Source organism: Bufo gargarizans, chromosome 2 (assembly GCF_014858855.1).
Source record: "Bufo gargarizans isolate SCDJY-AF-19 chromosome 2, ASM1485885v1, whole genome shotgun sequence".
Lineage (NCBI taxonomy): Eukaryota > Metazoa > Chordata > Amphibia > Anura > Bufonidae > Bufo > Bufo gargarizans.
Window position 1 is genome coordinate 7575229 of NC_058081.1, and position 12630 is coordinate 7587858.

The window sequence follows — 12630 nt, forward strand, 5'->3', positions numbered from 1 at the left end:
TTAATACTTATGTATTTATTAACACTAAATTATTCAACATCACATTGTATTTTTTGGCTAACACGATACTATGCAATTCTTACCACACACCCTCCCTACTGTGTCATATCTTATTCCTAAAACTGGTGTCTTCACACGTTGTTAAGGTACTTTAGGCAGTATAGACCTCTACATCTTGTTGTAACTGCTTCCTCTGCACTTCCTATAGCAATTATTTTGGAGATGGGACTAACCTCACCTCAACTGAACTTCTATCCACAAAACAGCAAAGGGAAATGTTATCCTATTAGCTAATGTTTCTGCAAATGTGGAGAGACTAAGGTTATGAGATGTTCCTTCACCTTTCACAGGCCCATAGTTGCTACACCTTTAATTACAGCAAAACAATATAAAAAATATTGACATCAATAGGTGTCAGAGACCCTGATGAAAACATGGGGTCAATCACTTGAGTTGACCCAGTTGATTTTTAAAAATCACTATTTAGCTTTTCAAGTGTGAGCCGAGTGCTGTAGTCCATTCAATACACTGTACAAGCTCAGGAACCCTGTTTTTATGAGCTCCCAACTCTCCTCTCCTTCCCTTACTTGACTGACAGCTCTCTCCTATACCATGTATAGTAAGAAACCAGCAAACCAACTGCAAGAGGGGGAAGCCTGAGCTCATAGGTATTGTGGCTCCTCAGCTCGTACAGTGTACTGTGTGGACTACAGCAATCGGCTTGCACTGGAAAAGCTCAATAATGATTTTAATAAAGAAATGGGTCAGCTCAAGTTCATTACTCAACATTTTTATCCAAGTCTCTGTCACCAGTTGGTGTCCTCAGTTTGGGAAGCATAAAACTGGTGAAAAGTTCTCTTTATCTAGCCTTACATTCGTACAGAATCAACCAGAGTTAATGACAAAAATATCACACATTTTTTCACTTTGATATTCAGAAATTAAAAGGGTTGTCTGAGTTCAGAGCTGAACCTGGACATACCCCCTTCTTCACCCAGGCGGCACCTCTGATATGAGCATTAGAGCATTTCATGCTCTGATGCTCTCCCTTGGCCTGCACTGGATGACATCGGGCAAGGGCTGTTTGCTTATATTTTTACACTACTAGGTGCAGACTTCCGCCTAGCAGCGTTGCCGATGATGAAACCGGCACTAATGGGAAGTCTTTATCGCTGCCCTTGGCTGTTTTACTGGCTAGGGCAGCGCTAAAGTTCACCCATTAGTGTCGGTGACATCACTGGGCTTACTGCTAGGTGGAAGCCTGTGCCTAGGAGAGACCCGGTACTTTTACATTCTTATTAAATTCTTATGTTATATTAATATTTATTTTAGATTCTGATTTATTTTACATTTTTATTTTCTACCTATTTTATAACTACATGAATAAATAGCAATCATGTAACCAGATTATTTCATTTTCTGACTCTTATCTCTGTAATCTCTTATTTCATTAAAAAGGGAAAGAGAAAATAAACCACTCACTGTTTCTGGAAGGTGCAGCTTGGTTCAGTGATATACAGGAGCCGTGTAACTGATCATAGAAAACCTGGATTTATATATTCTGTATTAGGCACAGACTGAGCGCTAATTATCTTCACAATTCCCTGCTGCTCCAGTTATAGATTGCTGCCAATTGCCAAATAGACTTGTGGTGCCGAGGACTTTAATGTTTAAGGTTAACTTTATTACAGTAAAGAAAAGTAAATTTATAAAAAGTCATAAATACAAAGAGGTAAACTCTTTGGACATGAAGTTACGGACTTCTGGACTAAGGCCTATTTCACATCAATGATTATCTCCGTTGTTCTTCTCCATTATAGGAGCAGAACAAAATAAAAAATGGAACATAACGGACGCAAACTGAGCCGATCAGCCCCCATTGACCAGTTGTGTAACTGGAACTGACTGGGCCCCACTGCAAATTTGTGAATGCCCCCCACCTCCAGCAACTTCTTTGCAATCCCCTCCTTTTGTGCATCCCTCAATATGTGGTAATCAAGATCTCTCTCTCAGACCAGGCCCGGCACCCACTCTGTCCGTTCCCTACACGTATATACTGTATGCCATGTCACTGTATATGATGTCATTGTATAATACTATTGAGGGGGCCCTGACAATAAAATATTTTAGTCTTTCTCCTGGGTGGATCCCTTTTGACTTCCGGCCCCGTAGCAGCCGCTTCCACTGTAGCTACGCCCCTGCCATTAACTTTAATAGGATCCATTCAGGAGAAGACTTTCTGCTATTTTTAACAGATTCTGTGATGGAGGCCTCAAACTGAGCCTCCAAAGCAGATGTGAACTTAGCTTAAGCTAGGGTACAAGAGCAGCCTGGCCCACCAACTCACATATTTTCTATACCTACAGGTGGAGCTGAACTGACTTTTTTCCTTTCCATTTAAAGGGGTTTTCTGGGACTACCAATCACTCTGGTTTGTTTCTGTCCTGTATGTAGCACTTCCTGTTCTCATATCCAACCAAACCCATGATGCACTTCTCCTATCTCTGTCACAGCTCCTGCACCACCCCTAACAACACTCTACTAGTTTATAGCTCCTCCCACCATCCTAGTTACATAGACACTCCCCTATCACTGCCCCACCCATGGACATAACATCACAGGAAATAAGAAAGGGCAACATGGTCTCCCAGAGTGAGAAATAGGAGCCATAAATGTAAAAAAAAACACAATACAAAATTATAGCTACCTTCACAAAATGTTATTTTACAGAATGTTTTAAGCAAACAGGAAAATCCCTTTAAGTACTCCAACACTGTGATCATGTATGAACGTGGCATCTGAGGGGTACAATGATGTGGGGGTAGCGCAATCACCTCTTCCTATGATTGCACCCACTACCTACAAAGAAATGTGAATTATTACAAAATAATTTGCTACAAACAAGATTTTTTGGGGTAAAATTCAGCTAAGCAGCCGAATCAAAATTTACTAAACTTTGCTCATCTCGAATTCTGAGCATTGTACTGGGTGGATGGATAGATAGGCCATCAGAAGACAGGTTCACCACTGGAAACCATTAGTGAGGGTTTGGATAAATATATTTAACCATGTTATTACCCTGATCTACCTATTAGTCCATGAAGACTGTGAATAAAGATGAGAGAACCAGTTGGTAACAAATTCTTTATGGACTTTGCAATTTTTCTGATGATTAACCTGAAACTTTTCAGGTCTGTTTCGGACGAATCCAGTAAAACAATGTGTAGCACCATTTTGCAGTGGGGAAAAGCACTAAGGAGGAAGAAGAAGGATGCTCACATGACCCTGAGAGGAAGTGGGGGGGAGGGCTTTCCGTGATTGGCTCTCAGGCTGACAGAGAGCCATGGATGAGCCAATCAGAGCAGCAAAAGGCAGGATGTGAAGATGTATATCTTTAAGTTAAATCGCTGCAAGTAAATATATATACAAAGGTGTTGAAATCTATAATTCTGTTTGAGTTTATATAGACATGTATAGGGCTACTGTATAACTTATCGGTTAGTTCATAAAGTGTCCACAAGACAGTATTGATATCATTATGTCTGAGGAGTTTTAGGTTCCTGTTCATTCCATCATAAGTGGGATTTAAACGCATGGGGAATTATAGGAGAGGTAGAGACACCAGAGACAGTTGCTGTAAGCAGTTAAAAAAAACGTGTTTATGGAGAGATTTATTATCTTGTTAGGAATGATGATTTGTTTACAGAACTTCGACAGAGATGCCTGATATGACGGATGGCTGGTAGGTGTGTAAGTGCAGCTTGTAGGTGATGAAGTTTGGACTGTACGGGAAGCATAGGGTAAATGACAGTGGATCGTGGAAAGACTGGTAGCTGGAGCAGCTATTATGTGTAAGGACAGTGCATGTCTTTCGCGGCCCACTGGGTCAATATTTTTTGTGGCATAGGAGAGGCAGCACCGCAGCATCATGGCCAGCTCCTTTTGACACCCCCATTATATAATTGGACTAGCTCCCACAGGAGGCACTTATCTGCCTCCTCTGTCTTCATTAATACACTCCCATCCCCAACAGTGGCAGGCCACAATGTCGCTCATACTCCCCCTCTTTCCTATGACATGTGTCAAGTCAGGCGTTGCCATGGAGTGCTGGAGCTAATCAGACCTAGCAAGAGTAGCCACACAGATGACCTCTTGCTAAAGTACATTAAGCAGCAAACATCTCGCTGGCTGTCACCCCAACAACCTCAACTGGGCAAGGTGGTCAGCGACTATAGCTGCCCTGAACCTGGGAGAAATAATACATGCTCCTTGCATGGACTTGTGCACTGGCTTCAGCAAGGTGCTGGCAATGTCCAGGAGTCTTTCCCTCTTTTCAGCTATTCTCAAGTGGTGAGGAACGCTGTCCTGGACTTGCAGTGTCAGAATGGTCTGCAGCTACACCACTTAAACTGTGACGTTATAACTCACTGGAATTCTACATTGCTCGGGCTTGAGGATCTGTACAAACAACGGAAAGCCATGAATGATTTTGTCATGCACCAGACCTCCTCCACAGGGGGCATGTGTTGTTTCTAGGTTGGGCAGGGGCAGCTCATACTGTTCATGCTGCAGTTGTCCCTCATCCCCTTCATATGTATTTTTGAAAAGATGCTGAGGCTCATGCAACAGCTGGAGATGGAGAAGATAGAAGAACAGCTAACACATCTTGCTGTCCACCCTGTAGCTGTTTGGGACCCACAATGAGGAACTCCCTTGGAGGAGAAGAAGGAAGTGCTGCTGTGACGCCCCACTAGGGGGGCATTACCACTCTTTTTACCCCTCCACTATACTTTATGGTGTATCCTGCATCATTATGTGTAATCATGCTCAACTGTTGAGTTGAGATATAATTGCCTGGTTCACCAGCGGATGGCGGAAAACAATGGCAGAGTTAGTTTCCTGGAGAGGAACCTCCTAGTTTCATTCCAGCCCTCTCTAGAGAGTAGGAATCTAATTAGAGTAGTTCAGTTCCAGCCTACCCCCCCCCCCCCCCGTAGGGAGAGATTGTGTGTCCAGCTCATCCCCGCTGGGGAGTGAAGCAGGCCCTGTCCTGTCTGGACAGGCCTTGCCTGTAAGTACTAAATGGTTGTATGTCCCCTCCTGGGCTTGCATTGCCTGGAAGAAACCAAGCTACGAAAGCTTGAAGTCAGGAAGTAGTATTCCCTGAAATGAAGATAGGTAAAGATAAAGATACAGAGCAAGACAGAAACAGAGTCAGACTACAGAAAGCTAAGTTGCAGCATACAACAGAAAGCCAAAGGAAAAGTTCATATTTAATCCAGCCAGCATAGCAGAGCTAAGAGAGTTCAGAGCTGAGAGTGTTTCGACTGCCAAAAGTTAAGCCAAAGTCTGCTGAGGACCAAGATAAAGCATTAAGATTGTCTTTGATGCAAGTTTATTTAAGTAAAGTTACTGTTCTACGTTATACAAACTCTGGACTTCATTTATGCTAATTCCTTTACCATCCAAGTTCAACAACCCCTTTTTTGCACTACTTTGGACTGCCACATCCAAGGATATCCAGGTAGGAGCACCGTGACACGTACATACAACATCTACAGAGAGATTGTAGGCCACTTTACACCACTCTGGCAATCCTACACCTGGGTACCAACACTACCATCTACAAAGGGGAATCCATGTCCTCGTTGCTTAACTGCAACTGGCGTCACGATTACTTGATCTATAAGAGGGACATATTTTGAAGAAACCTCCTAAGGGGCAAGGGATACCACAGGTCCGTAGTGTGTCTGTTGCACTGCCACTGGAGGAGGAAGAGAAGTCAGAGTTGGAGGAGCAAAAGGATGATGATCATGACGGTGACAACGGCCACAACACCCAATCTTTTCAATGGGGGGAAGAGTTGGAAAGAACTTAAAAAGCATTGGAAAGAGCTCCTCTGGCACGCTGGCTAGAATGACAACATGTATGCTCACTTGCTTACACTATAACAAGTGTATTGTTGACATCAAGCAGTCTAATCATTACTGGATAGCCATGGTTTTAGACCGTCACTATCAAAGCAAAATGGAGGAATGTTTTCCTGCCACAGAAAGTCACCTCCCTCCCATCGCCACCAGCAGAAGTCACAGCATCAGCAGCAGCAGCCTTTTCAGTCTCCTCAAAATGATCCAGCAGTTTTCCCACATAACTCTCCAGGCTGAGGCCAGTCAGCAAGCCAACAGCTTCCAACTAGGGATGAGCGAACTCGAACTGTATAGTTCGGGTTCGTACCGAATTTTGGGGTGTCCGTGACACGGACCCGAACCCGGACATTTTCGTAAAAGTCCGGGTTCGGTGTTCGTCGCTTTCTTGGCGCTTTTTGAAAGGCTGGAAAGCAGCCAATCAACAAGCGTCATACTACTTGCCCCAAGAGGCCGTCACAGCCATGCCTACTATTGGCATGGCTGTGATTGGCCAGAGCACCATGTGACCCAGCCTCTATTTAAGCTGGAGTCCCATAGCGCCGCCCGTCACTCTGCTCTGATCAGCATAGGGAGAGGTTGCAGCCGCGACGTTAGGGCGAGATTAGGCAGTGATTAACTCCTCCAAAGGACTTCATTCAGAGATCGATCTGCAGCTGTGGATCATTGAACTGCTGCTATTGAATTGCTCACTGTTTTTAGGCTGTCCAGAGCGTTTTTCAGTCACTTTTTTCTGGGGTGATCGGCAGCCATTTTGTGTCTTGTGGTGTGCCAGCACAAGCTGCCACCAAGTGCATTTAACCCTCAATGGTGTGGTTGTTTTTTGGCTAAATCCTACATCAGGGTGAAGCTGTCACACCGAGTGCATTTAACTAGCAATAGTCTGGTTATTTTTTGGCCATATACTACATCAGGGGCAAGCTGCGCCTGTCACCAAGTGCATTTAACCCTCAATGGTGTGGTTGTTTTTTGGCTAAATCCTACATCAGGGTGAAGCTGTCACACCAAGTGCATTTAACCAGCAATAGTCTGGTTATTTTTTGGCCATATACTACATCAGGGGCAAGCTGCGCCTGTCACCAAATGCATTTAACACTCAATGGTGTGGTTGTTTTTTGGCTAAATCCTACATCAGGGTGAAGCTGTCACACCAAGTGCATTTAACCAGCAATAGTCTGGTTATTTTTTGGCCATATACTACATCAGGGGCAAGCTGCGCCTGTCACCAAGTGCATTTAACCCTCAATGGTGTGGTTGTTTTTTGGCTAAATCCTACATCAGGGTGAAGCTGTCACACCAAGTGCATTTAACCAGCAATAGTCTGGTTATTTTTTGGCCATATACTACATCAGGGGCAAGCTGCGCCTGTCACCAAGTGCATTTAACCCTCAGTAGTGTGGTTGGTCAAGCTGTCACACCAAGTGCATTTAACCATCAATAGTGTGGTTATTTTTTGGCCATATCCCAGTCTAATTCTGTCAGTAAACGTATACCTGTCACCCAGCGCCTAAATACTAGGCCTCAAATTTATATCCAGATAAATCTGTCGTTACTGCTGTACTGTTGTGGCTGGGCAAGTTATTTAGTGTCCGTCAAAGCACATTTTTTGTTCTGGGTTGAAATACAATTCCCAATTTAGCAATTTCCTAATTTAGTGGTTTCTGCTGTATCAGAGCTACTTTAAATTCATCCCTAAAAAGGTATATCAGATTCAAGGTGCAGATAGGGTCATTCTGAATAACTTCACACACACGCTACTGTGCATATCCCAGTCTAATTCTGTCAGTAAACCTATACCTGTCACCCAGCACCTAAATACTAGGCCTCAAATTTATAGTCAGCTAAATCTGTGGTTACTGCTGTGCCTGTATTAGAGTAATACGGTACCTAAATAGATAGCCAGATAGTGTTAGGTGTCTGTAAAAAAAGGCCTGAATTTAAATTCAATACATTGGGCCAAATAATATTTTTGTTGTTGTGGTGAACGATAACAATGAGGAAAACATCTAGTAAGGGACGCGGACGTGGACATGGTCGTGGTGGTGTTAGTGGACCCTCTGGTGCTGGGAGTGGACGTGGCCGTTCTGCCACATCCACACGTCCTAGTGTACCAACTACCTCAGGTCCCAGTAGCCGCCAGAATTTACAGCGATATATGGTGGGGCCCAATGCCGTTCTAAGGATGGTAAGGCCTGAGCAGGTACAGGCATTAGTCAATTGGGTGGCCGACAGTGGATCCAGCACGTTCACATTATCTCCCACCCAGTCTTCTGCAGAAAGCGCACAGATGGCGCCTGAAAACCAAGCCCATCAGTCTGTCACATCACCCCCATGCATACCAGGGAAACTGTCTCAGCCTCAAGTTATGCAGCAGTCTCTTATGCTGTTTGAAGACTCCGCTGGCAGGGTTTCCCAAGGGCATCCACCCAGCCCTTCCCCAGCGGTGAAAGACATAGAATGCACTGACGCACAACCACTTATGTTTCCTGATGATGAGGACATGGGAATACCACCTCAGCATGTCTCTGATGATGACGAAACACAGGTGCCAACTGCTGCGTCTTTCTGCAGTGTGCAGACTGAACAGGAGGTCAGGGATCAAGACTGGGTGGAAGACGATGCAGGGGACGATGAGGTCCTAGACCCCACATGGAATGAAGGTCGTGCCACTGACTTTCACAGTTCGGAGGAAGAGGCAGTGGTGAGACCGAGCCAACAGCGTAGCAAAAGAGGGAGCAGTGGGCAAAAGCAGAACACCCGCCGCCAAGAGACTCTGCCTGCTACTGACCGCCGCCATCTTGGACCGAGCACCCCAAAGGCAGCTTCAAGGAGTTCCCTGGCATGGCACTTCTTCAAACAATGTGCTGACGACAAGACCCGAGTGGTTTGCACGCTGTGCCATCAGAGCCTGAAGCGAGGCATTAACGTTCTGAACCTTAGCACAACCTGCATGACCAGGCACCTGCATGCAAAGCATGAACTGCAGTGGAGTAAACACCTTAAAACCAAGGAAGTCACTCAGGCTCCCCCTGCTACCTCTTCTGCTGCTGCCGCCTCGGCCTCTTCCTCCGCCTCTGGAGGAACGTTGGCACCTGCCGCCCAGCAAACAGGGGATGTACCACCAACACCACCACCACCTCCGTCACCAAGCATCTCAACCATGTCACACGGCAGCGTTCAGCTCTCCATCTCACAAACATTTGAGAGAAAGCGTAAATTCCCACCTAGCCACCCTCGATCCCTGGCCCTGAATGCCAGCATTTCTAAACTACTGGCCTATGAAATGCTGTCATTCAGGCTGGTGGACACAGACAGCTTCAAACAGCTCATGTCGCTTGCTGTCCCACAGTATGTTGTTCCCAGCCGCCACTACTTCTCCAAGAGAGCTGTGCCTTCCCTGCACAACCAAGTATCCAATAAAATCAAGTGTGCACTGCGCAACGCCATCTGTGGCAAGGTCCACCTAACCACAGATACGTGGACCAGTAAGCACGGCCAGGGACGCTATATCTCCCTAACTGCACACTGGGTAAATGTAGTGGCAGCTGGGCCCCAGGCGGAGAGCTGTTTGGCGCACGTCCTTCCGCCGCCAAGGATCGCAGGGGAACATTCTTTGCCTCCTGTTGCCACCTCCTCCTACTCAGCTTCCTCCTCCTCTTCTTCCACCTGCTCATCCAGTCAGCCACACACCTTCACCACCAACTTCAGCACAGCCCGGGGTAAACGTCAGCAGGCCATTCTGAAACTCATATGTTTGGGGGACAGGCCCCACACCGCACAGGAGTTGTGGCGGGGTATAGAACAATAGACCGACGAGTGGTTGCTGCCGGTGAGCCTCAAGCCCGGCCTGGTGGTGTGCGATAATGGGCGAAATCTCGTTGCAGCTCTGGGACTAGCCGGTTTGACGCACATCCCTTGCTTGGCGCATGTGCTGAATTTGGTGGTGCAGAAGTTCATTCACAACTACCCCGACATGTCAGAGCTGCTGCATAAAGTGCGGGCCGTCTGTTCGCGCTTCCGGCGTTCACATCCTGCCGCTGCTCGCCTTTCTGCGCTACAGCGTAACTTCGGCCTTCCCGCTCACCGCCTCATATGCGACGTGCCCACCAGGTGGAACTCCACCTTGCACATGCTGGACAGACTGTGCGAGCAGCAGCAGGCCATAGTGGAATTTCAGCTGCAGCACGCACGGGTCAGTCGCACTGCGGAACAGCACCACTTCACCACCAATGACTGGGCCTCCATGCGAGACCTGTGTGCCCTGTTGCGCTGTTTCGAGTACTCCACCAACATGGCCAGTGGCGATGACGCCGTTATCAGCGTTACAATACCACTTCTATGTCTCCTTGAGAAAACACTTAGGGCGATGATAGAAGAGGAGGTGGCCCAGGAGGAGGAGGAGGAGGAGGAGGAGGAGGAAGAGGGGTCATTTTTAGCACTTTCAGGCCAGTCTCTTCGAAGTGACTCAGAGGGAGGTTTATTTCAACAGCAGAGGCCAGGTACAAATGTGGCCAGCCAGGGCCCACTACTGGAGGACGAGGAGGACGAGGATGAGGAGGAGATGAAGCATGGTCACAGCGGGGTGGCACCCAACGCAGCTCGGGCCCATCATTGGTGCGTGGCTGGGGGGAAAGGCAGGACGATGACGATACGCCTCCCACAGAGGACAGCTTGTCCTTACCCCTGGGCAGCCTGGCACACATGAGCGACTACATGCTGCAGTGCCTGCGCAACGACAGCAGAGTTGCCCACATTTTAACGTGTGCGGACTACTGGGTTGCCACCCTGCTGGATCCACGGTACAAAGACAATGTGCCCACCTTACTTCCTGCACTGGAGCGTGATAAGAAGATGCGCGAGTACAAGCGCACGTTGGTAGACGCGCTACTGAGAGCATTCCCAAATGTGACAGGGGAACAAGTGGAAGCCCAAGGCCAAGGCAGAGGAGGAGCAAGAGGTCGCCAAGGCAGCTGTGTCACGGCCAGCTCCTCTGAGGGCAGGGTTAGCATGGCAGAGATGTGGAAAAGTTTTGTCAACACGCCACAGCTAACTGCACCACCACCTGATACGCAACGTGTTAGCAGGAGGCAACATTTCACTAACATGGTGGAACAGTACGTGTGCACACCCCTCCACGTACTGACTGATGGTTCGGCCCCATTCAACTTCTGGGTCTCTAATTTGTCTACGTGGCCAGAGCTAGCCTTTTATGCCTTGGAGGTGCTGGCCTGCCCGGCGGACAGCGTTTTGTCTGAACGTGTACTCAGCACGGCAGGGGGCGTCATTACAGACAAACGCAGCCGCCTGTCTACAGCCAATGTGGACAAGCTGACGTTCATAAAAATGAACCAGGCATGGATCCCACAGGACCTGTCCATCCCTTGTGCAGATTAGACATTAACTACCTCCCCTTAACCATATATTATTGGACTCCAGGGCACTTCCTCATTCAATCCTATTTTTATTTTCATTTTGCCATTATATTGCGAGGCTACCCAAAGTTGAATGAACCTCTCCTCTGTCTGGGTGCCGGGGCCTAAATATATGCCAATGGACTGTTCCAATGTTGGGTGACGTGAAGCCTGATTCTCTGCTATGACATGCAGACTGATTCTCTGCCGACATGAAGCCAGATTGTCTGTTATGGGACCTCTCTCCTCTGCCTGGGTGCTGGGCCTAAATTTATGAAAATGGACTGTTACAGTGGTGGGTGACGTGAAGCCTGATTCTCTGCTATGACATAAAGACTGATTCTCTGCTGACATGAAGCCAGATTCTGTGTTACGGAACCTCTCTTCTCTGCCTGGGTGCTGGGCCTAAATTTATGAAAATGGATTGTTGCAGTGGTGGCTGACGTGAAGCCTGATTCTCTGCTATGACATGAAGACTGATTCTCTGGTGACATGAAGCCAGATTCTGTGTTACGGAACCTCTCTCCTCTGCCTGGGTGCTGGGCCTAAATTTATGACAATGGACTGTTACAGTGGTGGGTGACGTAAAGCCTGATTCTCTGCTATGACATGCAGACTGATTCTCTGCTGACATGAAGCCAGATTTTCTGTTAAGGGACCTCTCTCCTCTGCCTGTGTGCTGGGCCTAAATATATGACAATGGACTGTTGCAGTGGTGGCTGACGTGAAGCCTGATTCTCTGCTATGATATGAAGACTGATTCTCTGCTGACATGAAGCCAGATTGTCTGTTACGGGACCTCTCTCCTCTGCCTGGGTGCCAGGGCCTAAATTTATGACAATGGACTGTTACAGTGGTGGGTGACGTGAAGCCTGATTCTCTGCTATGACATGAAGACTGATTCTCTGGTGACATGAAGCCAGATTCTGTGTTACGGAACCTCTCTCCTCTGCCTGTGTGCTGGGCCTAAATTTATGAAAATGGACTGTTGCAGTGGTAGCTGACGTGAAGCCTGATTCTCTGCTATGACATGAAGACTGATTCTCTGGTGACATGAAGCCAGATTCTGTGTTACGGAACCTCTCTCCTCTGCCTGGGTGCTGGGCCTAAATTTATGACAATGGACTGTTACAGTGGTGGGTGACGTGAAGCCTGATTCTCTGCTATGACATGCAGACTGATTCTCTGCTGACATGAAGCCAGATTCTCTGTTAAGGGACCTCTCTCCTCTGCCTTGGTGCTGGGCCTAAATATATGACAATGGACTGTTGCAGTGGTGGATGAAGTGAAGCCTG